Genomic DNA, 22,149 nt, shown 5'->3' with positions numbered 1-22,149 from the left:
AAAAGTATGATTATGCCAAAAGAAAACAAAGCAACAGATTTTGAATAAAAATGCTTGTTAAAATCAAGCATGAACCGTTAAGACAAATCCTTCAGTGTGACTAGGTTCTTCTGGTTCATAGAAGGCATAACATTTCTCAAAACATTGCTCAGTTTTAGACTTACACCTATAAGCCGGAAGGGGTAGTTTCTCTTTCATTTATACCACATTCATCAGTTACATGAATTGCCGGTGACATAAAGAACCACATTCAGATTTCAGTCAATCAAATCAGAATCTCACCTTGAATACTGGACTTTTCCATCAGAGAGTGAAATCCAACCCTTGCACATGGAATAGCTGCCAAGGCAGCCCTGTAGCAATTGTCCACTGTTGCTCTGAATAGAAGGAATGGGGTGGGGTGGGGGTAGGGTGGGGGTTGCAAATGCTATGGATTGAACTGCAATCCCTATGCAGACAACATTGAAACCAATGTTCCCAGTCTGAGGCATGTTCCCACAGATAAAGAAATGAGAAACCAAATGGACCAGAGGTGTTAGCTGAGCTCAAAGCAAAAGAAGTGGATGCTGTCACCTAATGTGATAAAGTGTCACTTACAACAGTAGTAAAGGTGCCCTTGGAGACATTGCAGGTTGTATATAAATAGTATTGCCTACGTTTAATTTGTTGCATTTATTTTACTTTTTTTTTTTTTTTTTTTTTTTTTTTTTTTTTTTTTTTTTTTGGTTTTTCGAGACAGGGTTTCTCTGTGTAGCTTTGCGCCTTTCCTGGAACTCACTTGGTAGCCCAGGCTGGCCTTGAACTCACAGAGATCCGCCTGGCCCTGCCTCCCGAGTGCTGGGATTAAAGGCGTGCGCTACCACCGCCCGTCTATTTTACATTTTTTTTTTTTGAGACAGGGTCTTACTATATAACTGGCTGTCTTGGAACTCACCATGTCGACCAGGCTGGCCTTGAACTCACAGAGATCTGCCTTCTGTGCTGAGACTAAAGTCATGTTATTTTAAGTAAAAAAGGCAGAAAAATTCAACCCAACAGTTCCCTGAGATATTAAGTGGCAGCTGAATAACATAGCTCTTCTCATATTGTTTGAAAACATGTATAGCTTATATGATTGTGTTTTATAGGTTATTTAATCTCAATACAGAAAAAAATAAAATATTAACATAGGAATATATGTAGTGAGACCCCCTATTTGCTCAGCCATAAATAAAAGTTACATGATTTGAGTCACTTTAAAAAGAAAAATATTTTCGTGGGGGAAAGAGTAATTTAGAAGCAGGATGTATTGACATACACCTGTAATTCCAGCACTCAGGAGGCAGAGGCAGGAGGATTGTTGCAATTTCAATGCCAACCTAGTTTACATGGTGAGTCAGCATAGCCTAGCAAGGGCTGCATAGCAGGACTTGATCTGAAAAAAAAAAGTAGTTCATAAAATTTTAATTTTGGCAGGTAATAGGTCTCACACTTTAACTTTCTGCCAATCTTCTGAAGTTGATTAAACAAGACAAGTTTTAGTTTTAGAAACAAAACTACAGATCACAAGAAGCATCCCCTCAATACAATTTCTAGAAACTTGATATGTATAGTATTTCACACTTATGACAAAGTGCTACCCCTAAGAAAAGATGACCTACTATAATGGGATCAAGGAGAATTGCAGGGAGAATACCCCAGCTTTCACCAGGCCATCAGGCACTACTGAATGCTACAAATCCAACTGCCATTTACCTAGAAGATACTGGATGAGTATTTCCCTAAAATTCATTTAGGCATAGAGGCTCGTGCCTTTACAAGGCTGAAGAGAAGAATTAACCATGAGTCTGAGGCCAGCCGGGGCTACAACATGAGATGCTGCCTCAAAAAAAATGAATCATTAATTAATTCTGAAATGCAAGAGGGAAAATCTGCACAATCAAGGCCATTATAATGATGATAAGGCTTTCTCTTTAGAGAGGTACTTAACAAGTAGCTTCATTTCAGCATGATATATGCCTAAAATTCAGAATACTTCCATTGCTCACAATAAATGCAGGGGACACACAGACCAGAATTCCAGGGTCCGGGTGAGTTGCCCATGGTATCACTCAACATTAACGTCTCCACGTCCTACATTGCACGTGTTTTTAAAGTCCTCAAAGACTAAGCCATACAAAATAAAATCATCGAACAGCCAAGCCAATTGTCTTTAGGACATAAAATGAGAGAACACTCTTCCAGTGAAATAGAGACAATACAGTAGTCAGGAGAAAACATTAAAATATGTGTTGCCTATGTCCAAAGAGTCCAAGCGACAAACAGTGTCCACAAGACAAATGGATGTGAAAAACCGTGGATGCTATTCAAGAAATGGATGTTAGCATTAGAAGAGAAAAAAATTTTGAGCCTGAGATACAGCCTAGCATTTTGCAATGTCCTAGACCTGATCCCCAGCACTAAAAACATTTCAAATGAGAGATTTAAATAACAGCTACACAGAACTGGAGAGAATATAAAGTCGGTGAACTGGACAAGAAAAGCAGCAAGACTATCAGAACACAGAGTGACGGGAAGCAAGAGAGAAAACAAAAGACAAGGAGAAAGGGCTACACATACTTATGTACAGGTAACACTCAGGGAATGTAGAAGCCCAAAACAGAAGGGCATAAATGATATTTATGGCATTAATACCTGAGTTAGCTAGAACTGAAAGAGAAGTGATTCTTCAGATCCAAAAGGCCACTAAATACAAGCAAGCAACTCTCCCTGCCTCTCATACATGATATCCTGAAATGCTAGAAAAATTCAGTATATTCTGAAACTTAATAGAGAGAAAAACGATTTCTCTAATATGCAGCAACAACCAGATTGACAGCAGGTGCTTCATTATCAGGAATCAACGTTCAAAGACAATACATAAAGCATCTTAAAGTGCTATGGCAAGATCATTGTGAATTTATAATCCTACCTCAGTCAAGAGGAAGAGTGGGATGTGCCTAAAAAATCTGCTTTTATACAATAGCTATAAAAGGTAGTTTTAAGTAATCAGTTTAAAAATACTCCATTGAAACTAAGAGTCTCATTATTTTACATGCCACTAAGAAAGGACAGAAAGAAAGAAGACACCAACCTGTCATACTTTTAATTACTTAACTTTTCACTTTTTCAAAAAAACTCTCTTCATTGATTTTTATCAAACATGTAGGCACTAAGTAAGAAGTCAGGCATGGTAGCACATGCCTGTAATCCCAAAAATCTGGTGTCAGAGGCAGGATGTTCCCAAGTTCAATGCCAGCCTGGACTACAGAGTGATACCTTGTTTCAAAGGAGCAGGAGAGAAGAGAGAGAGGAAGTAGAAAGTAAGGGGGTGAAGAGAGGGAACGTGAGAAGGAGAGGAGAGGAAAGCAAATGAGGGAAAAGGAAAGGAAAACAAAAAAGCACAAGTAAACACATTTATAATCCCATTTTCATTTCAAATTACCCGGTCCTCTGTCACGAATGGCACTGTTGAAGACAATTCACTTATAGTCACTCATATTCTTTCTCTCTAGACACTCTCTAGTCTCTCTTCCTCCTCCTCTACTCCCTGCCCCTTCCCATCTCATTTTGAAACAGGGTTACACTATGTAGCCCAGGCTGGCTTTGAACTTGAAATCCTCCTACCCTTGTTTCCTTCGGGGTAGAATTACAAGTGTGCACCACCATGTCTGACTGAAGCAGCGTTAATATTATTATTTTTTATTTTTTATCCTGTTTATTTTTTTCTTTTATTTTACAATGCTATTCAGTTCTACATAACAGCCACAGATTCCCTTGTTCTCCCACTTCCTGCCCCCCTCCCCTTCCCCCCAGGCCACCCCCCATTCCCACCACCTCCAGATCAAGGCCACCCCCGAGGACTGAGATCGACCTAATAGGCTCAGTCCAGGCAGGTGCAGTACCCTCCTCCCAGATTATTAAGAATTTTTAAAGTCATTTTCTATACCAATCACAGATTCTCCTCTTCCCTCCTCCTGCCCCTCCAACCTTCTCCCCCAACCCACCCCCCATTCCCACCTCTTCCAAGGCAAGGTCTCCCATGGGGAGTCAGCAGAACCTGGTACATTCAGCTGAGGCAGGGTCAAGCCCCTCCCCCAAGCAGAATTATTATTATTTCTTCTTCCTCCTCCTCCCCCCTCCTCCTCCACTTCTTCTTTTCACAGAACTTTACATGTTTTTATTATATACAATTGCTACTGAATGCAAAGTTTATACAAAATATAAAGTTAGACATACAAAAATAGCCTTTGCTATAGAAGCCATTTATGCATTGTACACAGACACATACATTCATAGTATTTTCCATCACAATAATTAGATACCTCCACTATAGACCACTGACAATGGTCGAGAGAGTGCCTGAGCTGACCTACTCTGGTGATCGGATGGCCGAACACCCTGTCATGATAGAACTCTCATTCAGTGACTGGTGGAAGCATGTGCAGAGATCCACGGCCAAACCCCAAGTGGAGCTCCAGGAGTCAAATTGGCGAGAGAGGAGGGATTGTATGAGCAAGAGATATTGAGACTATGATTGGAAAAAGCACAGGGACAAATAGCCAAACTAGTGGAAACACATGAACTGTGAACCAATGGCTGAGGAGCCCCCATGGAACTGGAGCAGGCCCTCTGGATAAGTGAGACAGTTGATTATTAGCTTGAACTGTTTAGGAGGCCCCCAGGCAGTGGAACTGTGACCTGTCCTTGGTGCATGAGCTGGCTTTTTGGAACCTAGGGCCTATGCTGAGACACTTTGCTCAGCCTTGGTGTAGGGAGGAGGGGACTGGACCTGCCTCAACTGAATCTACCAGGTTGGGCTGACTCCCCAGGGGAGACCTTGCTCTGGAGGAGGTGGGAATGGGGGGATTAAGGAGGAAGGCTGGGGGGTGGGAGGAGGGAGGACAGAGGAATCTGTGGCTGATATGTAAAATTAAATTAATTATAAAATAAAAATATTAAAAAATAATTACTCATGTATATAAGTGTGCTATTTAAATTATTTTACATTTTTTCAAAATAAGAGGTAATTATAAAAACAAAAATGAATGGGAATGTGAATGAAATAGTCATTGCATTTAAAATAGTACAAAACTATTCTTTAATCTGGAGAATGAGGTTATTTTGTTCAACTATCAAAGCTAAAGTTCCAGTACTAGGTTCCTGTTGCTGTTATTCTTTCATTTTGATAACAACTTAAAAGTAAATATTCTGACCAGTGAAGTCAGACAGCTAGCTGATCTGAATAAGCTGAGCACATAGACCAGGTGAGTAGAAAAATGTAGATGATCATCTAGTCATCAAAACTGCGACAAAAATTCCACCTAGTTCCCCACTTAAAACCAGAGCTTCATGCAATCCAGCAACTTAAATGCATTTCGGCTTCTCAAAGAGTTTCTTCAACTTGAAGCATCACTTCTTTATAAAAAAAAAGTCTGAAAATCATTTTTGCTATGCTCTTTAACCAACTTTTTAAATACATAAACTAGCCCCCCTTTGCTTCCCATTTTATTATACTGATAATTAATCTGTTCAACATATGCTCCACTCACTTCCCACAATCACTGCTTCCTAGGAGTCAAAAGCCCCCTCCAGCTTCTCGGAGATTTGCACCCCAGCTGTCCACCATGCAAACTTTGATCCTAGAGATTTTCACATTCCCTGTGTGCTCAGGGAGGATTATGACATCAAACGACCACCTGGACAGCAAACACTGTCGACTCATTTCTATTTCTGAGTTTAAAATGTGAAGCAGTACATACTTCTTAAAATTGAGTACTACTACCATGGGTAGAAGAGTAAGACAGTAACTCTAAAGGGCAATTTTGAATGCACTGTTACGACATGCTTATTTTTAACGTCATCCATACTTCCTACAACGTTAAAAACGTGATCTCCATTTGGTGATTTCAAATGGAATCAATCATACTCAGCAGGCACAGAGAATACTTGGTACTTGGTACCTTATTTAATTTTATATCCCCAAATGTGCTACTCTCCTGGGGCTTCTGTTATAAATTATATTATTAGATGTTTTATAGCGTGTAATTACATGCTTTTATATTTATAGATACCACCATCATAAAATACAGCTATGATAAAACTACAAAAAAACTGATAAAAACTCAATGTTGTCAATCTTGGTGTTGACCTTATAGCAGAATTTTTTTTATGAGGTCTCAGTCTGGAGCCCAGGCTGTCCCTGAATTCATGGCAACCCTTCTGTCTCAGTCTTCTGACTGCTGGGATCTCAAGTATGACCCACTGTGACTACCACTTAGAGTACAAATTAACAGACACTTCATATTTGTGTAACTGTCATACACGGTATGACATACATTGGTACCTGAAGTACACACTGCAAATGAAAGTTTTGGGATAGCCATCCAAAGGTGGCTTTGCATTCAGGGACTTTCTATTCTTTTGCAAGTAACTGAAACATCTCTCTATTAAATTATAGCATTTACCTTTAAATTGTTTCTAATTAGAAACTTGGGGTAAAAAATCCTCTCCAAATCATTACTTTTGGAGTTAAATTAAAATTTTACTTTTGTCACTAAAAATTGTGAATTCAGGATTATTTCCTATCCATTTAATTTAGATATTAACTTGATTATTCTCCAATTGATTTTACTCAACTAATTTCTGATAAAGGTGGTTTTCAAAGGTACCCATCATTATTAGGAATTGTAAATTTCTCTCTCTAATTTCCTTATGTTTTGCTTCATGTGTATTAAAAATTATGCTTGGAACTTGTGCTTAATTGTCTCTTGGTAACAGTTTTTTTCCTTCATCACTATGAAGTATCTGTTTGTTGTTAAATTGCATTAAATCGTATTTTGTCTGATATTAATGTTGCCTTACTATTTTTCTTTTGTTGATATTTTCCTATTACATCTTCTCCCAAGCTATCATTTTTAAGCATCATTTTAAGTGTGATTGTTGTAAAGATCATAGTTAACTTTTTTAATATTTAGGATGAAGTTAGGGCTTGTGATGGTTTGGTAAAGTGATGATTGTAGCTTCTTCCCCAAGACCCAGGACTTCCCTAGCTCTAGGCAGTTGGCCGGCTTTCCAGTACCAGGCATGATGTCCAAGGAAAGGGGGAAATGATGTAATTACATTAGATTATCATTTTTTATTTTAAAAATTAAAATTAGAATGTATCATGACTATCTTGTAATGAGTGAATGTAAGTATATTTAATGTGACTGATGCAATTGGGCTTTTTCTTCACTATTACTTGGTGGTTTTTATTTGCTAGTACTTATGTACTTTTTATCCTTTCAGCATATTTGGGTTGATAGAATTTTCTTTACTCGCTTAATTTTCCCAAGTATGGAAGTTATATACACAGATTACATGAGTTTAATTAGGTTCTCTTAAATTCTTTTAACAGGAATAGTTCCATTCATGTTTTTCTAGCAAAGCCTGAAGACAATCTCTATGTCCTATCCACTTTGATAAACAGGACAATGACACACTTTGATGTCCCTGTACAAGACCAGTATTTTCTTTAAGAATGAAAAACCGGCCTGTGCTTCTTATCTAAGACTATCAGCGGAAAAATCTGTCTGTCTCTGTCTCGTTGAGCTACTTTTTCCAGACTATTCCCCTTCTATTCTTTCTGTATCCACTGGGCCTAACGACTTAAACTAAGTAAATCTCAGCTTTGCCTGGTGAGCCCACTTTACAATTCTATCTTGGATGCTTCAACAAAAGTACACATGTTCAAAGAAAAATAGTTAATGGTAAACAGCTTCTGCAGAAAACTCAGTAGGCCCCGAGAAACCATCAGAGCGCACTGTGAGGGCCATTGGAAATGGGCAGAGGTTCTTGGCCTGGCTATACAATCTGAATAAGGCTTCCTAAATTAACTAAATTACTGGAGGGAAATAAAGCAACTCACTGAGTGTGGATACCTGCCATTCTGTTAGAGACCCCAATGCATGGGTGCGTCTCTTTCCTCACTTCTAAAATTTTGCTGGTTCCACTAGGTGAGAAATCAAAATACTTTTTAAAAATAATTCACTAAAGACTTTGTGCATGAATTATCTTATCTAATTGAATTTAATGTGAAAGCTTTCCAAAGTATAATGCTGGGTTATCCTGACATCGTCAGTGAAGGATCAGCAAGTTCTGGGAGCACTTTCAGCTGGGCAAGAGATCGAATATAAATTGAATATCAATTACAAACATCACACGTTTATCTTATTTATCAGCATGCAAATTAACTACACGCTAGACTGCCTACTGCCATTTATTGATCTCAGGAATATTTGGGGTAGTAGGACCCTGATCTAGGATCAATAAATGACAGGAAGACATTTTAGGACACAATACTTTATCACTCAAACTCTTGAATTTCCTATAAACAGAGACTAATTATGAAAGGGAATATGTATTGCATCTAAAATTCCTTAGCTTTAATAACTCATAGAAGGGAATTCTGATCACAATTCTATAGCCGAGGAAACTCAAGCACTAAAGCGCCACACTGCTTTCCTAAGTGAGGGAAATGGACACAATAACTGAATTTTGATAATAACTTGAGCACATAGCATTAAGCAAATAAATCTGGGGTCCAAACAGAAGAAAAATGAATTAGAGCCTGGGTACCTATTAGAAGTCATTTTGGTCTTCTGTCTCTCCAGGTATAAACATTTTGTTTTGGATTATCTGTACCATTGGTTCCCTCCTATTTCTTTAATAGTAACTGTCAAGAGGCAACCAGATCAGTCATGTAATTTATTAAAAATTGTTCCCACCTTCTTAGAAGCAAATGAGCTACTTTCCTTGGAGATAGAATTTTCTTTAAAATACCTAGTTACTTGACAACCTTTGAGTTCCATGAATACACTTTTTGTCCTCGGGAACATCATGATGAAAGGATCTGGCCACAGAATGAACAAAATGTGACTATTAAGTAATAAAGCCATTCCTCTGAATAGCATCTTCTGATGGCATGTGTGATTCCTTAGCATACCATTCATTAGAAAGGCGGGAAAGCAAGAGAGCACAAATTTGCTGAAGAAAGTTCTGATTCTACTGAGATATAAAGTCTTCCGAAGGGGGGGGGCACTGAAGAAGAAAGTCAGAAAACCTAGCCCTCAAAGCACACTGAAGACTTTATTTACCACTAATGGCCATGGAGGCCAACTCTGAATATTTGTTACTGATAATTTATTTAAATGAGTCACTGATAAGCAATGGCTAGAGAAAGGTGAAATGTGTACATACATTTTGAAGGAAATAGGGAAGAATCAAAGTATAAAGTTGGTCATTTTATTTGATTTAAAAATAATAGGGCATCTGAAAACAGGGTGCTGGTTCTGAGTTCATATTAAAATATCTTAGGAAGCAGAACATTCTTATTATCTCACTAAGTATATTTCCCCCATTTGTAGTAGAATGCTGTAAAGCTGTAAGATCAGAACTTCATTTTAAGAACTAGACAAATTAAAATAAAAACAAAAGCAAACAAAGAAAACCACAAACCCTAAAGACCAAGATGTGAAAGCTGGGGGACTATTTAGGGAGTGGAATGGGGCTTGGGAGGTGTATTAGGAGAAGAGAGAGTAAGGGGGATGTGTGATTTAAGAAAATCAAAATATGATGGCCATATATGAAAACATCACAGTGAAAACAGAGCTTGTATGCTACCTAAAATAATAATAATAATAATAATAATAATAATAATAATAATATCATTTAAACCTCAAAAAACAAGTTTTCAGAAATTATGAGTGAGATGATGGTGGTGTGCCTTAATGCTACACTGCTTCTTAGTATGTGTAAGGCCCTGGGTCCATCTGAATACTGAAAACGAAGAGGGACAAAATGTGTGCTATTGGAAAAGCTTGTAAATTACTATGCAGCAAGTCTCATTTTTTGTGAGTGATGTTAGCAGTTAGAATACTGGAAAAGGAAAGACCACAGTGGTACATACCAAGGGAAAAAAAGATGGAGTTTTATGTATCCCAGGCTAGCCTTCAACTAAACAACCAAGGATAAATCTGATGTTCTGATTCTTTTGCCTTTACCTCCCGAGTGCTCAGGTAATAAGCATGTGCCACCACACCTAGGTTTTTTATGAGGAGTTGGGGCTTGAACCCAGAACTCCATGCATGCTAGACAAGCACTCTGACAACTGTGCTATTATCTCCAGCTCTAAAGTGATTTTTAAAAGATTTATTTATTGTTATTTTAATGTGTACCACATGCATGCAGTGCTCATGGAGGCCAGAAGAGGGCGTCAAATACTCTGCAACTGGAGTTACAGGTGTCTGTGCACCACTGTGTGTGTGAGAAATAGAACCTGGGTCCTCTGGAAGAGGACTATCTAACATAATTTCTAAAAAAAAAAATTATTTAACTTCATTTCATGTGCATTGGTGTTTTGCCTGCATGTATGTCTGTGTGAGGGTATTGGATCTCCTGGAACTGGAGTTACAGACAGTTGTGAACTGCCATGTGGGTGTTGGGAATTGAACCCAGGTCCTCTGGAAGAGCAGCCAGTGCTCTTAACCACTGCCATGTCTCCAGTCCCTAACATAATTTTTTAATAAAGAAATACATTTTCACTTTTGTCAGCCATCACTCCATAAAAATTGTGAAATTAATATAAACTCAAGGCTTGTTTTTAATTTTAATTTTTAAAAAGAGAAAAGTTGGAATTGGAGGGTGATAAGTTGGACCAAAATACTGTGCATAAAATTCTCAAAGAATAAAATTAAATGAAAAAAGAAAACTACATTTTCGGCTGAAGAGTTGGGTCAGCAGTTAAGTTAAAAGTATGTTTCTGTTCTTGAAGGTGACCTGAGTTTAGACAGTCAGGAACCTGTACCCACAGCTCCAGGGTATCTGGAGACTCTGGCTCCCTTGAGGCCTTTGTATCAATCTCCAATACCTAAAAAAAATCAGCATCTAAACAAAATATAGGCAAACTTTAGCAACTGTTATATGTACAGTGAGTATCTGGGTGATGGGATATCACTGACTATTTTTGCTATTTGAAGTATTTCATAATTTTTATAAGAAGGACTACTTAATGTTTTAGAATGTAGAAGGACAAAAAATACAAAAGTATGTGTGCTCTGAAGAGGGAGGTGTGCTCTAAGATCAATTATAGCTTTTCTTGTAGTCAACTTAATTTGATGCTTTATAAAAAATTAAATTAAAAATTAATACACATTCATATAATCTTTGAAGAAGATATTCATAAAGAAAGCTAATCAGTATGAGTGTTATTAAAGCACTTGAGTCTCCTTGAGTCTTCTATGATTCATGTATTTTAAAAATCATTTGAAAATGTCTATTTGGTAAAAGAAAGAATGCATTCACCCTAACCCTTCTATATAAAAGACACCATAGCTGATTATTACTGCTTGAGCATATAAAACTAGACAGCCAAATTCAAACACCAAGGAGAACAGAAACTCCCATGCAAGTCCAGATGTCTGGCCTCCCCTTTAAACTTCTTGTTAAGTCCAACAGAATGGAAGACTCAAGTTGCATAAATGATTTTAAGTAATGAAGATTTTACAGTGTTATTTTATAAACACAGAAAAACTGGAAATAAGTCTTCTGTTGTTGGCTTAGTTAGGCTAAATAAATTAAAACCAAGTCACTAACTGGAATATTGTTAGGTTATTAAGGCAAAAATTAAATTAAAGAATATTGAATGTGCTTTTAAAAAAATAAAATTCCCAGGGCAATATTAAGCAAACACACTAAATTTGTAAATAAGGCTCAAAATTGTGCATAAAATCTGGGGTTATATGGATAAATGTGGGGAATAAGAGTATGATATTATGATAGAGGAATGGGTGAAATTTTCATCTTTAATTTCTTTGAGTGTTGGTTTAATAAATTATTTAACCAGTGATTTAAAGTAATTATATATATATTCTAAAAGATTAAGTGATATCCCCCCCTTTCTATAGCTAGCAACCTTCAGGTATATTTTGATTAATCTTTGACATCATTCAAATTTCATTACTTTAAAGCAGAACTACAAGTCAAATTCAGTTACCTGTTCTCTGGGCTAGGCAATAGAAGGAAGCACTCGTCACTCCTCCACCTCTGCCCTCCATATCTGCTCGAGTATTAAAGCACACTAGACCAGAATATTGATCGTAATCAAGTGAGTACTAATCTCTGAGAACGACTCACTGACATCAGGAACCTAGACAACTCACGGAGCTTCTCCAGTCCCAGTGTTTCACAATGTTTCTCCAAGTGTCTATATATATATTCAAGACTCTATTCAGAAGCCATGTGACTGGAAGGTTCATCTCGGATCTTGGGGCCCACCATCCCCTATATCCTCAACCTTTTGGAAAACCGTGCTTGGCACAGGATTCCTCTTTTAGAGGCAAACCAAATCCTGAAGGGTCCATTTTACTCCTAAAATAAATAGTTATTTTCCCAAGGGGGGGGTACTGAACACTTTTTTACATCTGACACAGTACAAAACACTTCACATACGTGACATAGATCAATTGCGCCTTCTTCCTGGGTGCTGCTGCAGATACACAAAATCAATTTCTGGACTATTCCAGAACGATCTGTGTTTTTCATAAACTCAGTAAAGACATACAAAAGGCTGAAACCCAGTGGTCTAAGGCCAGTGTTTTTCCACAATGAAAGACAATTTATTAATAGATCATGGTCTATATTTTTTTAAAAAAATAAAGTGTTATTGCACATGGTATTGATTTTACAAGCCTGTGTCAATTATATTTTCTTTGTGTGTACTACAGATACGGCATAAAGTTGGTTTGGTTTTTAAAGAACGATTTTTTTTTTTTACTTAGTCCATTCTGGCCTTGAGCTTGTGATTCTCCCGCCTCAGTCTAGCGCTGAGAGTACAGACATACTCCCTCACATTTCAGTCTTAAAATGTATTTCTTTTCGTGAGTCACAGCCAAAAGGTTTCCAAAACACTGGTTGCATAGTACATATTTAGAATTCATACACAAAGAGACCCAACAAAGACAAAAACCAACAAACCAACCGAGACAGCAAAACATATGTAACAAGCTGTAGAAGTATCTAGAGACGTAACAAAATGGAAGGCATTTAAACCATGATCATCCACTGTAATAAAGGGAATTATGGTATTGCTTATTTGGCTAAAAAGCCAATACTTAAAGTATTCCACTCATATTTTTCCTTATCTTGCATAATAACAAGCAGAATGAATAAATTACTAAAACTTCATTACCACTTCCCCTTCGCCATATGCGGTAAGTTATGAAAAGCACCTTAGCTGAGACAAGGGCAGTAGTTCAGTACCTTCGTAATCAAATTCCATTCCCAGAAATAACCAAAAGTATTCATTAAACCATCCTATGTCACCTGGCTTACAGCTCAAATCATATATACAAGCAGTTTTGTACCATTCCTCCTTCCTTTCTCCTTTATTTAAAATCAAATCAAGTAATTTGTGGGGAACTATCTCTAACCTGAAGATACTCAATTCCCTATCGGCGGCTAAGAGTCCGCACACCTAGGCTTCCCCACTCCCAAGCCGCCGAAGCGGGCACCGTGCCCGGAGACTTTCCCGGGACTTAGGATGCATGATACCCCACCCCTGACATCGCTCCACTACAGCATCGTGCCAGCCGATCCTCCGCTCTCCCGGGGGCTCCTGGACAGACAGGATTTGCCCCCGTAAGGAATAAAAAGCGCAATCCCCGCGACCATCCCCACGGCCGCCGCCGCGACCACCACTGTACGGTCTCCCGAAGAGCCAGTACCTAGTAGGGACAGAGGCACAACACGTGTCTCTGTCACGGGAGGGGGGCGTGGAGAGCGAGAACATCGCGGACACCAAGCTTCCCAACCCTAGCCCACGAGCCTTACCCTTCCACGTCCGCGGCTCCCGATTTACCGAAGGTAATGAGTTCTCGGACCCGGAATTCGCCACCGGGGAAGGAAAAAAAAATGAGCTAGATGCAAAAAGCCTATGGGGCAAATGTAAACGTCGTGCACTTACCTCCGTGGTTGAGCGAGCTTGCTATCCCGTCCGCAAAGTAACCGCGCGGGCTGGTGGGAAGCAGTCGGGAGAAGGAGGCGAACCGGAGCCGGACCTACTCCAGCAGGGAAGCAGCCAACTCCAGGAGCTAGCCCGCTATAGATACAGAGGCTTACTCGGGGTCGACCTACTTAACTAGAAAGGGCAGCCATAGACCCCGAACGGGACGCGCTGGGATTGGTTGCCTCGGGTATTGTTTCAAAGGAGACTCTTCTGTGATTGGCTAGCAGAGTCAAGCGGGAACCCGAGGTGGGAGGTGGGAGAGGGGTTTAACAAAGTTGTTACCCAGGCAACAGGGCGACGCACAGCGAGCGGCAGTCTATTTTCGGAGCCTAGGCTGTGGCCGGAGCATTGACCAAGGTGAGGAAAATTGAACCTTAGAAGGGGAAAACAGAGGGGGTCCTTGAACGCTGCGACAGTTGGAGAAACTAGGGAGAATTTAAAATACTTGAGGGCTCGGCGCGATACCTCTCAAAAGGCCTATGGTGCTCAAAGTAGAGGCGAATGTTCGCGAAGTCCCACCCTCTTTAACACCCACAGCAGGATGTTGCTTCTAGAAAAACTCCTAGAGAAGGCCTGGGTACTGACCCACTGTAACAAAACAAAAATGAACATCCAAATATTTCCCAAATTTCCTTTCCCAGGTCTCACACACTCTCAATGCGTCCCTCCTTTCCGTTAAAAAATAATTTGAGAGTGTCAGTTGGTTCCTCGGAGGTAGGTCTGGGTGGTCAAAGTTGGAAGACTCATCTTACCTTCCGTTTTATGGAAACAAGCAGTATTAATTATGTACCAGCAGGCCTTGGTTGGGAAATGGAGGAAGAGTCCGCTCAGTAACGCCTTTCAAACAGGAAAATAAAAATAAAATGGCTCCCGTATGGAGCAATATTTCCGGGGGAGAGAATTTCAGCGGCCTGAGAGTTCTGAGGACGTTGATTACTGCCTCGAGGACTGGACAGCCATAACACCCGCGTTTACTGGGTCGGAACATAGTGGACAAAGCTTACTTATACCTTAAAAATCCTTCTACTCCACCAGAGGCTGATTAGGAGAGTATTTTGTCATTTTACTATACCATTAAAAATATACAACACTGTGACAAAAATTGAATGTGAGGAATGAGAGAGAACCCAGTTTGAGTAGAGAGATAAGGATCATTAATTCTAAGAGTTTCCTGTTGTGTTAAGGATTCAAAACCCGGATTACAGAAGTAAACAAAACCAGGTCTTTGACCTTAGGAGTACACTTCAAAGAACTGAAAGAAAAATTACCAGTCAACACTCTTTATATAGAAGTTGAATATGAAACTAAGAATAAATTATCGCCAAATGTATTAAGTTTTCCTGAAATGTGCTGTATAGCACCCCACCCCATCCCCTTTACTATTTAGTCCAGGATCCCTTAAAGAGGCCCACAACCTTCCAAGTGCTAGGATTTCAAATATACTACATAGCTTTTGATAGCGCAGGATGAGCATCATAAAAATTAAAGCTTTCCATCTCAGTATATAAACTCACTCTCGAGACCATGTAGTACCAGTTACTAGGAAGGCTGATGTGTGAGGTTCCTTTGAGCCTAGGAGTTCAAGGTCAGCCTGGTCAAGGTAAGAAAACCAAGTCTTAAAGCAATGCAATGCATTTTTCAAAGGATGGTAGAGATTCCATTATTTTATTTTATATTTTATTTTTATTTTTTATTTTTTTGGCTTTTTGAGACAGGGTTTCTGTGTAGCTTTGCACCTTTTCTGGAACTCACTCTGTAGACCAGGCTGGCCTCAAACTCACAGAGTTCTGCCTGCCTCTGCCTCCCGAGTGCTGGGATTAAAGACGTGCGCCACCACCGCCCGGCTGAGATTCCATTTGTATAAGCAACCTAGATAAAGTGCAGACACAGAGTTATTAAATCAAGCGAGGCTTATGTTTTTTTTTTATTTTTATTTATTTTTTTTGGTGTTTTGAGACAGGGTTTCTCTGTGTAGCTTTGGTGCCTTTCCTGGGACTCACTCTGTAGCCCAGGCTGGCCTTGAACTCACAGAGATCCACCTGGCTCTGCCTCCCGAGTGCTGGGATTAAAGGCGTGCGCCACCACTGCCCGGCGAGGTTTATGTTTTTGTTTACAGCAAGGTTTATGTTTTTATGTTTAGGTAACATGCTGCCACTGAGCCCTACCCCTATGCTCTCTTTTTGTTTTTCATTTTTCATTTTGAGACAAAGTATCACTAAGTTGGCCAGGCTGGCCTTGAGCTCCATAGCCCAGACTTGCCTGAACTGCCTCAGTCTTCAGAGTAGCTGTACCTCAAGTCCTGGCTTCCATTCATCTTTCTGAAAGATTCCAGATACTTAAAAAAAAAATTATCAGTTAACTATATTTTAAGTTTGTGACAGACACCTTATTAAGCTCCCATAGTTATATTTTTATGGTAGTGAATGATAGAAATATAAAAAAAAGGAAACTATTCTTGGGTATTAAAGACAAAACATGGTTACCTCCTGTTGAACCAAGGACCTTTGGCATGTTTATGAACATACCTATGAACTTATGAACTACATCCCCAGTTCATAACTGAGTTAGTTTCAGTAGGCACAGAATTACTGATGAGTACAGTTGTCAAAAAATTAGTTGTGTGTGTCTGTGTGGGGATATGTGCACACGAGTGCAGATGCTCCTGGAAGTCAGAGATACTAGATCTCCCTGGAGCTGGAATTACAGGCAGTTTGAGAGGTCTGATGTGGGTGCTGGGAACTAAAGCTAAGTCCTCTGAAGAGCAGCATGGACGCTTACCACTGAGCCATCCTACCAGCCCCCCCCCCCAAGATTATTTTTTTAATGGCAGGAAGTCAGAGATACTAGATCTCCCTGGAGCTGGAATTACAGGCAGTTTGAGAGGTCTGATGTGGGTGCTGGGAACTAAAGCTAAGTCCTCTGAAGAGCAGCATGGACGCTTACCACTGAGCCATCCTACCAGCCCCCCCCCCAAGATTATTTTTTTAATGGCAGGAAGTCAGAGATACTAGATCTCCCTGGAGCTGGAATTACAGGCAGTTTGAGAGGTCTGATGTGGGTGCTGGGAACTAAAGTTAAGTCCTCTGAAGAGCAGCATGGACGCTAACCACTGAGCCATCCTACCAATCCGTCCCCACGATTATTTTTTTAATGGCAGGAAGTCAGAGATACTAGATCTCCCTGGAGCTGGAATTACAGGCAGTTTGAGAGGTCTGATGTGGGTGCTGGGAACTAAAGCTAAGTCCTCTGAAGAGCAGCATGGACTCTTACCACTGAGCCATCCTACCAATCCGTCCCCAAGATTATTTTGTTAATGGCAGGAATACATTAGTGTGCCATAATAGAATATTTCCCTACAAGCATAAGGCCCTAGATTAAAATCCTAAGCATAACCAAAAGTAGACAAAAACAGCCAGAATATTATCATTAAATTCAGATATGAGCAGAGATGATGTTTATTTTTGATTTCTCAAAAGAATTTTTCAGACAGAATTGCTAAATAAGGCACTATATAAATAAAGTTGTAGAAAATGCTAAATGTATTTAGAGAAAAAAAGATTTTGAAATATGTGAAGTCATTCAGTCATCAACAGAATTCTCCCTGGGGACATGTTTGCACCTATTAAGTTCAGACAGGATGCTATTTGATGATTTGCTGCTGTTGTTGCAGCGCCTGGGATGAAATTCACGGCTTCTTCCCCATTTGGCAAGAAACCCTTGAGCTACCCCCCTAGCTATATCTGGTGCTTTTTCATTTCCTGATTCCATTTACTCTGTGTAGTTAGTAAAATATGTTCGAACTATTCCCTATACTTTATATACTTAGCAAAGCATGTATACTATACTAACTGAACTTTCACTTTTCTCCGAGTAGTTAAAAAGCCTTTCTTATAGATGCTGTGTATGGAGGCCAAAAAATGCATAAATGACAAAGACTGTTGCTAGGCTCACAAAGTCTGCCTTGATCCCAAAGGTATTGATAATGCCTCAGTGCCATAGATCTGGAGCCTTCTTGGTACACATTTTTAGTCCCTAACTGGTCCCAGTGTTTTGGTTCCAGCTGGTTCTGGACTGTCTGTTGTTTTTATTGGTTAGAAAGATATCCACCAACTACATTTTTATCTCTGGAGGCTCTAAAGGCTCAGATTGACGTAGGAAAATCAAAGCTCTGTATGGGAGAGCTGCATTTGGTATTGGAGAGTGAAAGAAAGAAAAAACAGAAGCCTAGAACATTTATTTTCTAAGTGGACACACCTCAAGAAAAACATTCTTGGCTCTTTCTCACGCTCTAGCCCCACTTTGCTAGGATCAAGCCCAAGGCCTCGTACAGGATTTTAGGCAAGCACTTTACCACAACCCTTATCCTAATCTTGGCCTGTTTAAAATATGCCCGTCAGTAGTCAGATGTGGATGAGGAAAGACTAGGGAAACCCCTCTTCACTGCTGAACTGTTTGCTGCAGATGATTCAGGTAGGGGGACTACATTGCTTTTGTGTACCCACTGGAGACCCTACCAGCTCCAATGGGTCGTTCAAATTCAGTGGTCACACAGATGGCCCTGGTTAAATTCAATGTCTAACAAAACAAAACCCCCAAATCACTAATCTAGGAAAGGAATTGATAGGAACGAGATAAGTGAGGGTTTTGAGGAGAAAGGAATAAGAATTCATTATATAATCATATGTATGAAATTGTTCCAAAAAACTTAATAAAAGAAGTATAAATGCCGCATTGAAATATAGGCTCCATAGCTCTAGAAGTTTTTACTTTAAAAAAATCACCACATTAGTCTGCCCAAGTAGTCTAGTAATTAGAAGAATGTACTCTGATTCAAAGGCAGCAAGCTACAGAGTACATTATTAACAGAATGTAGAATATATGTAGGAGAAAAATGTGTTGAGAAGGGCAGAAAATTTGGCTACCAGAGCTATATCCTGAAATCAGTGATTGCCAAACTGACAAATAAAAAACTAAAAAGGCAAGTTTTCTTTCTTTAAAAAAAAATGATGATCATATGAAATGAGCTTTGATAACTATCTTTTAATTTAATACTATTTTTTGACTTACTAGACTTCTAAAATGTTGGCAGCAGTTTCATTTTCATTGGATTTACAACTTTTCTAATAATTCACACAAACGATTTCGTTTTTGGTATTTTCAGCTATTTAGTTATTCACAAAATATTTGTGATTCTTTTGTTTCTCAAAATGTATCATCAGATTTATCAGCACTTATTATTTGCTTACAGATTGTTATTACATTTGGTATAGTGAAAAATTTTTTTATAAAAGTGTCCATTTTATCATATTTTGGCTCCAATTAGCTATAATGTGAGTCAATGTGATTTTATGCCAGCATAATTTGGGAGTCCAGTTTCCAATATGCTTCAGGTATATAAGATATTAACTACTGGGAACTTTTGTGGAGAATTAATTTTTGAAAACAGACCTATACCCCAAGATGTGGTCTGCCTTCAGTGCAGTCACTTTGAGCAGCTAACATACTTATTCTAATGATGTTGCTATTACTCAAATTGCATTTAAGACTAGTATTTTTAGAACTGCCTTGAGGCCTATATCATATTCTTTTTAATATTCTCAAAGAAGCAAATCTTCATATTTTGAATGTGGTTGTCTAGATATATCTGGAAATCACTCAGAGACAAATCCGATGTGTAATCAAACTGAATGATGCTGTAATGATATCTATTTTCTTAGTGATACATATGAAGGAAATGCCAAGAGAAAAGAAAATTTCTAAAATATTTGGAGCATTGATGGTATAATTTACATCAGTATATAACCTTCCAAGGTTACTATTTTGAAATGCCACATTCCTATGAATTTAATCATATTTCATTCAGTATTCAGCAACTGCTGACTAAATTCCAGCTGTGGTTTTTGAAGATGTTCTTTCTATATGTATAGCTTCCCAGTGCCCGAACTGCCTGCTTCCCACCCAAGACCCAGTCAGAGCCTTCTCAAGTAACTGGCAGAAATGTAGAATTAATTTGTTTTTCCTCAATCCTGTGTCCAATACACTTTCTGAGTCACAATTTTCCTTCATCACCTCCACTGTGGGTGCTGGATGACAGGAAGCCGCTGATGCAGGGCCTGGCTTATGTAACTGTTTTCCCTCTGGAATTTTGATCCTGGCCCTATTCTGAATATTCATCTAGCTTCTAAACCCCTGGCGTTTCTCAGTAACCAGACCCTTCCTTCTGTACCTCCAACCCCCCCCAACTGGAGGTCCTTCATTGCTCTAAATACCTCTCTTCATCCAGAAAGTCCTGCTACCGTGTCCCCGCCAGTCAGAGAAGACTGTGTGAGTAGCTGTTGCTACTGCCACATCAAATGCTATATTTGGACCTTCTGAATATCTTTCTTGTAGCTTAGCTTGATGGTCTGTTTACTCTTCTCTCCGTGGCCCCCTCTTGAAGTCTCCGAAGCCTCATGCTCATACAAGTATCTGTGGTACTAGGTTTCAGATAATGATGTTATATAACCTTTCATATTTAAGCAACCACGGTCATCAGTGTTGTATAATTGACCATCATATTATAAAGTTTATAGAGCAATCAATGCTGATGTAAGAAGCAATTTCTGTTATATTTGTTTCTTGAACACATCATTGTACAGTTTCAAGTCAGGATACTAATTATATCTGATGTCTGGGTGCGTTTCTCCTTTTCACTGTCAAAGGTAGAAAATATTTAAATAACATCTTGCTTTCTATGTTGGCTAAATATTTAATGAACACATAATCAAAGAAGAATTTTAAACTATAAACAGAAGCCTCTTTTGTTTAATTTAATATGTGTCAATTATTCATTTCCATAGCCGCCTACCAGACCATCCCGTGAGAGAAATTGTTTTGTCACCTTTTACTTTACCTTTTCTGGTTTAATGAGTTTCCAATATAATGAGCTTTATCATTAACTTATTCGACATCATTATTAAAAGTGATATTCATGCCCAGCAAAATGAAACTTTTAAAGAACTAATGATAGGCAATATAGCTTGAGTGCTTCTATGTACCCTCTACTAGTCCAGGCTCTTTCATATGTAGTAAGCTACTTAATACTTGTAACAATTCAAAGAGACAGACACTATTATTATCCTCTACTTTACAGATAAAGAAAATTAGGTAGAGAGAATTTAAATAATTGCTCAAAGCCACAGAGCTAAGAAGTACATGATGGATCCAATTCCAAACAGCATGACCCCAGGCCCCCCATTCTTAGCTGGTATATTTTGCCTCCATATTAGAGATACAGAAGAAGTTAGCATTTTATACCCTTGACATCCCTAGAAGGTATCAAGATCAGTTATATATTCAACAAAGAAAGTAAAAATATTTGTAAAACAAGACTTGGAAAATACCATCTTCAATACAGGTCATTTTGACAAGTGAGTATATCAGAACATTTATTATCATTCTAGGCACAATGCAAAGTTTTCATGTATAATTTAATTAAAACTGCTAGAGAAATGTTCCCTGAGAGTGAAGTTTATAAAAATGATGTTTTAAAAATAGCTGTAAAATTGTGGGAAAAATACCTATTTCAGTTATGCCCAATTTACCAACAGTAAGCACAACTCTACAGTCTTTCTCAGGTTACTCATTAAAGCCTGACACCTCTGAGATATATTTTTAAGATCTTAACTGTCCTGCTGTGGATGTAACTGCAGGGATTATTTTCAAAATTGCTACTGGGATGATAGGATTCAGTATTACTGTTATAATCATAAAAACAAATGTTTCTTTGTTCATGAATTTCACTAAAATGAGCCAATGCATTAGAGTTTTCAAATGTCATTGTAAGGCTAGGTCTCATCAAAGGTTAATTAACAGTATAAATGAAACAAAAAGGTACACACTTACCTGGGGCAAATATGAGAAATGAGTAAAGGTTATTTGGGTATATCCCTGAAGCAAGATCTTTTTCAATTCACAAACTGGAATATACAGGCTGAACAGCCGATAGGAAACGGGTTAAAAAAGATCATCTGAAACTGGTTTCCTGAATAATAGTACATAGCTTATGACAACTTGCACTTTGAATCAACCCCCCAAGGGCTTCTTTT

At 38.7% G+C, this 22,149-nt stretch overlaps 2 protein-coding genes across 5 annotated transcripts in view; one reads left to right on the top strand and one right to left on the bottom strand.

Annotated features, from left to right (window-relative positions):
- The window catches only part of Nup62cl (nucleoporin 62 C-terminal like), a 71,865-nt gene extending 56,957 nt beyond the window's left edge, over positions 1-14,908 (bottom strand). The window contains exon 1 of one of the 4 annotated variants that reach the window (XM_042269198.2): positions 14,815-14,908. The gene's annotated coding sequence lies outside the window, so the exon portion shown is untranslated. Of the gene's footprint in view, positions 1-13,887; positions 13,989-14,020; positions 14,275-14,814 lie in introns of those variants that run through there. The other 3 variants (XM_042269196.2, XM_076561629.1, XM_042269199.2) reach the window with 3 other exon arrangements.
- Dnaaf6 (dynein axonemal assembly factor 6) overlaps positions 14,304-22,149 on the top strand; it is a 40,539-nt gene continuing 32,693 nt past the window's right edge. Inside the window, exon 1 of the mRNA XM_006970314.4 lies at positions 14,304-14,419. The gene's annotated coding sequence lies outside the window, so the exon portion shown is untranslated. The remainder of the gene's footprint in view (positions 14,420-22,149) is intronic.

This window comes from Peromyscus maniculatus, chromosome X (genome assembly GCF_049852395.1).
Source record: "Peromyscus maniculatus bairdii isolate BWxNUB_F1_BW_parent chromosome X, HU_Pman_BW_mat_3.1, whole genome shotgun sequence".
Lineage (NCBI taxonomy): Eukaryota > Metazoa > Chordata > Mammalia > Rodentia > Cricetidae > Peromyscus > Peromyscus maniculatus.
Note: the sequence above shows the minus strand (reverse complement) of the source record. Positions and strands in the feature narration are given on the sequence as shown.